The 6268-nt window shown below is 46.5% G+C and overlaps 1 pseudogene; it reads right to left on the bottom strand.

Moving 5' to 3' along the window:
- Window positions 1-139, bottom strand: LOC125527274 (annotated as a pseudogene).
- Window positions 140-6268: the final 6129 nt, after the last annotated feature.

The following is a 6268-nucleotide window of genomic DNA, read 5'->3' as shown; positions in this document are numbered from 1 at the left end:
GGTCAAAGTTACTCAGCATGGCGTAGAGTTCGTCGATGGTGACAGGCGTGACGCGGGCGTCGAGGGCGGAGACGAGCGGCTGGTAGTCGACGTCGAGGCCATGGAGAATGTAAGAGATGAGTTCGTCATCCTGGATGGGCTTGCCCGCAGCAGCAAGTTCATCAGCAAGGCCGTGGAGGGAGGCGAAGTAGGAGGCGACCGACTGGTTGCCCTTCTGCGCGCTGATGAGCGCAGTCCTGATGTTGTTGACGCGGCTGAGTGACTGGGACGAGAACATGCCCGCCAGCGCCACCCAGAGTTCGCGCGCCGTGGTGATCGCGATGACCGCGACCAGCACCTCCTTGGAGAGGGTGCTCAGCAAATAGCCAAGCACCTGTTGATTCTCCCGGACCCAGAGTGGGTGGAGAGGGTTGGGCTCAGAAGTCTCCTTACCGTCCTTATCTTTGGTGACGTGGAGTCTGGCCGGCTCCGGTGCGGTGCCATCGACGTAGCCGAAAACACTGACGCCCCGCGGGTGGGGTGTGACCTGCGTGCGCCATAGCACGTAGTTCGTGCGATTGAGCTTTTCGCTGACCTAGCCATTGAGGCTAGGGGTGGCGCCGGAGGATGAAGACATGGCTATGCACTAGATGCAATCGGGAGACTAGGATTGGAAGAGAAGGGCTCTGATTACCATGTGCGATGGCGGAAACGTCTTACCCGATGAGGGCGACGTGTACGTGTTTATATAGCAGGGGTGCACCTCCCTGTACAGCGCATACAAGTTGTTGGAGATTACATCTTGGAGAGAAAGAAAGATCTCTTAGATAGAGATAAACCTTAACAACCTAGTCTATCTAACTAGGACTCCTAACAACCGAAGCAAACAAGATGGTGCGGCAGATATGATGTGTGTTTGACACTTGAATGAACCACAAGTCAATAATCCAATCTTGGAGCCATAGTTTACCAGATTCTTTCTTAAAGGGTGCCTTCACGAGCTCAGTCCTGAGCACCCAAGACCAGCAACGAAGCTATGGCGAGGAAGAACGTGGTCCTCACCGACGCACTGACACCAGCTCTGGCTTGGTAGCAGCAGCAGTACAGGCTGGCTTGTGCCAGTGACGAGGCGCGAAAGCAGGCGGTGACTCCGGTGAAGCTACAACGGCCAGCGCCACATGGATGCGTGGGCAGGCTCAACTAGGACAAACAGGAGCTGAACACCTTGTCCCTCAGCATGGACACCCGTGGCTCCATCTCTATGATGGCCAACAGCTCGGCCACTAGAACTCAGCAGGAACTCCACAGCACACTCGGCACAACACAGGGTGCAAGCTAGTCAAGTGTAACTGTAGATTGGAGAAGTGTATGGTGTGAGCAAGAGGAGTTTGCTTGTGACTTGAGGTGTTACGATCTTGATGTGTCACGAGCTTTGCTATTATAGTTGGATCTTATGATGTTTCTCCCCCTCTACTCTCTTGCAATGGATTGAGTTTTCCCTTTGAAGTTATCTTATCGGATTGAGTTTTAAGGATTTGAGAACACTTGATGTATGTTTTGCACGTGCTTATCTGTGGTAACAATGGGATATCATGTGATCCACTTGATTTATGTTTTGATGATCAACTTGCGAGTTCCGTGACCTCGTGAACTTATGCATAGGGGTTGGCACACGTTTTCGTCTTGACTCTCCGGTAGAAACTTTGGGGCACTCTTGGAAGTTCTTTGTGTTGGTTGAATAGATGAATTTGAGATTGTGTGATGCATATCGTATAATCATACCCATGGATACTTGAGGTGACATTGGATTATCTAGGTGACATTAGGGTTTTGGTTGATTTGTGTCTTAAGGTGTTATTCTAGTACGAACTCTATGATAGATTGAACGGAAAGAATAGCTTTGTTTTATTTTACTACGGACTCTTGAATAGATTGATCACAAAGGATAACTTTGAGGTGGTTTCGTACCCTACCATAATCTCTTTGTTTGTTCTTCGCTATTAGTGACTTTGGAGTGACTCTTTGTTACATGTTGAGGAATAGTTATATGATCCAATTATGTTATTATTGTTGAGAGAACTTGCACTAGTGAAAGTATGAACCCTAGGCTTTGCTTCCTAGCATTGCAATACAGTTTACGCTCACTTTTACCATTACTTACCTTGTTGTTTTTATATTTTCAGATTACAAAAACCATTATCTACTATCCATATTGCAGTTGTATCACCATCTCTTCGCCGAACTAGTGCACCTATACAATTTACCATTGTATTGGATGTGTTAGGGACACAAGAGACTCTTTGTTATTTGGTTGCAGGGTTGTTTGAGAGAGACCATCTTCATCCTACGCCTCCCACGGATTGATAAACCTTAGGTCATCCACTTGAGTGAAATTTTCTACTATCCTACAAAGCTCTGCACTTGGAGGCCCAACAACGTCTACAAGAAGAAGGTTGTGTAGTAGACATCACCCCTCCCCAAGCTCGCTGAGGCCTACGTCGCAACCGCCGTGAGCTCCTTCCCCTAACCCCCCTCCTCCCTGCGTCGATTTCTCCGTGTAGCTGCCGTTTCCACTGGAGCCCAAAGCACCTCACTGCCGGCCATGTCGCCGTTGTGGCTACGGTCGTGCAAGCACACGTCCGAGCTCACCACTGCACTTAGTGCACTCCCAGGAGCCTAACACACACCCATTCATCTCCCTGTGCTCTGTAGCTCCATCTCGCTCAACACCCGAACGCCAGCTGCCGCCACGAGCTTGACTCCGGCGAGCTCGCTCCAGCCCAGCTCCTCCCACTTGCACTACCAGATGCATGCGAGCCCCAGCTATCCGTAGCACCAATCTATCGTCCAAATGGTCGCCTGTGGGCGATTTCCGACACGCTCTGCCACGTCTGGCCTTGCCGGCGATGAGCCAGGCCAACTCCGACCGGTTTGACCTGGGTTGACCCATTTTGACTCCCTCGTGAGTCACTAACATGTGGGGCCAGCCCCTAACTAATTTCTAGATTAGGATTTAACTAGTGTTAATTAACCTTGTTAATTAGCTGACTAGCTGATGTGAGGGGCCCAGCCGTTAGGTTTTACCTGGGCTGGCGTTGTTGACCTGCTGACGTCAGCATGACCTACTGATGACACAGTAATGTTTTCCTGGATTTTAAATAAATCTAAATGATTTATTTATATTCAGAAAATGTTTAAAACTTCTAAAAACCATAGAAATTAATCTATAGCTCAGAATGAAATAATTTATATATGAAAAATTATCAGAAAAATCCAAAGAATCTGTTTATGGCATTTTCATGCATGTTGGAGCAAACCAAAGCTATTGTATATGACAATTTTAATCCATGGTATTTGAGATGTCACATGTGGAGTTTGAATTTGAACCTACGGTTCACACCAACTTCATTTAACTTGTTGCTACTTGCATTAGCTCAAATCATAGCATATTACCATGTCACATTCATGCATCATATTGTTGCATTGTATTGATTGTGTTCCTTCTCTGGTTGCCGGTGTTTTTCCCCCTCGGTAGACGTTGTTTCGACGATGAGATTGAAGACACTAATGAAGACACAATGTTATCTTCAGAAGTGTCAGACAAGCAAAACCCCCTTGTTCATTCCATACAATCCCACTCTCTCGCTCCTGCTCTCTTTTACTGCATTAGGACAACAATGATTCAACGGTTACATGTTGCGGTAGTTGAACCCCTTTCCAGTGCATGACCTGTCATTGCCATAGTAAATAGATGAAACCCACTAGCATGAGTAGGAATTGTTTGAGCCCTGATGTGCCTACTCATTCATGCTTGTTTGTCATGCCTGCTACTGCTTAGAGTTGAGTCAGGTCTGATTCATCAGGGATGAATTGGAGGTGTGTAAACAGGTCCTACTATTGAGAGCTAAGTGTGTGAACACGATTTGGTAAAGGTATCAATGAGAGGCCATGTAGGAGTATATGGTGGGTTGTTTCATTGAAACCGTCCCGAAGAACTGAGATCTGTATGTGTGATTTAAGATCAGCTACTACCATGCATGGGCCCCTGAAATATGACCCCGCTCGACTTATTAACCCTCTTGTCCTCTATCCAGGAGTTGCAAGTAGTTTCTGGTGTTTGTAGTATGCTGGAGGCCGTGCGCAGCGCTGACCCGAGGGGTGGGCTGTGATGCGGTAGGCACGTGGCCCGGTGTACCGAGTCATCTGATTGGTGACCCGGGAACCTTGCACACATCGTTCGGGGCCGTAGTGGAAACCTCGGCTGGACTCCCTGCGGATGGAACCTGAATAGGCGATAAACCTGGACTAGGGACTTGTGTGGTTGGTCAGGTCGTGGTCTACACCCACGTCGGCTTTCGCTTGAAGTCTGCCGAGCACATGTCGTGTGCAGACGCTAAGTGCTGGAAACATGTGTGAAGAAGTACACCCCCCTGCAGGGTTAATATCATCTATTCGAATAGCCGCGTCCATGGTAAAGGACTACTTGGTTGCTTATACAGTTCATAGACAAGTGAAAGTGGATACTCTAAAATGCGCAAGATAAGCGTGAGCGCTATGGATGGCGTTCTCGTACGGAGACGGGAGCGGATCCATAGTGGTGTATTGATTTGGTGAATACGTGGACTCGTGTGCGGCACCTCAAAAGAGTTAATAGCAGTCGTAGTTCAGGATAGCCACTGAGTCAAAGTTGGCTTGCTGCAGTTAAACTCCACCACCCCCTTTGTTGATACTGATGCATATGTAGCTAGTTCTGATGTAAGTCTTGCTAGTTATATTTGTACTCAAGTTTGCTTAATTTATGTTTTTGCAGAAAGACTTCAGTCTCACTAGTAGTTTCACGTGGACTTTGACGTTTAGCTTGTTACCTCAGCTACGATCTTGTGCCCTCGGCAGGGCCTTGTAGATAGTCAGGCTTCTCAGACTTTTTCATTTGTAGTTATCTGTACTCAGACAAGTTAAGCTTTCGCATGTGCTTATTGTTTGTATGACTTGAATGCTGGGTCATCAGACCCATGTTTGTAATATCTGACTCCTCGGAGCCTAATGAATAAATACATTGAGTCGTAGAGTTTTGCTGTGATGCCATGTTGTATTTGCATATATCCAGCATATTGTGTGTATGATTTTGAAATGCTTGGTATGTGTGGAATCTGACAACCTAGTTGTTTATTCTTGGTAGCCTCTCTTATGGGGAAATGTCTCCTACTGCTTTCATTGAGCCATGGTAGCTTGCTACTACCCCGAAACAGTTAGGCTGGCCGGCATGTGTCCTTCTTCGTTCCTGTGTCTGTCCCTTCAGGGAAATGTCACGTGTTGTTCCTGTAAGTCCTTGTAGCTTGCTACGACTTGGGTTCATACGTTGATGATCGACATATTCGTTGTTGGGTCATGTATGCCTGTCTCTGTAAGTTAGTGCCACTTTGGATTTACGACTAGTCATGTCGGCTCGGATTCTCTATCATATGGATGGTAGCGACACTATCATATAAGTGAGCCAAAAGGCGCAAACTGTCCCGGGCCAGGTAAGGTGGCGCCCGTGGAAATACCGTGCGTGAGGCCGCAAGTGATATGATGTGTTACATGCTAGATCGGTGTGACCTAGGATCGGGGTCCTGACACTAGCCATCATTGAACGAATTTCACTAAGCCTCAGTACTTTTGAAGATTTTCTTCCGATACTATTAAACCACCCGTCCATTTGTTCGAGAATTTCTGACCCCAATATTCCACTTTGCAAACCTTTTATATTGCACGATACTTCTAATCACTACATTTTCATCCGCACTTCCAAATCGTCTCTGTTTGCTTTTCAATGCTCACATCATAAGTCCGGTACCTCCACTCTCTTTTGTCTGGTACTTCTGAATATCTGTATATACAGAAATCCCCACCTATAAATTAATCTCAATTCAAAAGAATGAGCCGATTTATGTCGAAAACGAGGTCAAAACAATGATCCAGTTTATGTGGGAAACCGGATCAAAAACTATGCAGCCCGAGGGTCAATACATCTTGTTGAAGCAGGAAGAAAAAAAAACACAAAAGCACCAAATACAAGGTTACAACACAACACAAAGATGAATGCAGAATCGGTGTTGTTATAACCACATACATGGCAACACTAGAAGAGGAGCGAGGTTGTTAATGGATGTATAGGATGCCTCAAAACAATACATATAAAACTCCGAGCAAGGATACATAGAGAGGTCTTCAATGCAACATGGAAACCACATACCCTTCATTCCTATGGTCTGCTGAAGAAAAATACCATCTGACTTTGTCATACGAT

Source organism: Triticum urartu, unplaced genomic scaffold (assembly GCF_003073215.2).
Source record: "Triticum urartu cultivar G1812 unplaced genomic scaffold, Tu2.1 TuUngrouped_contig_3415, whole genome shotgun sequence".
NCBI classification, from domain to species: domain Eukaryota; kingdom Viridiplantae; phylum Streptophyta; class Magnoliopsida; order Poales; family Poaceae; genus Triticum; species Triticum urartu.
The sequence above is the reverse complement of the archived record's forward strand: the minus strand, read 5'-3'. Positions and strand labels throughout refer to the sequence as shown.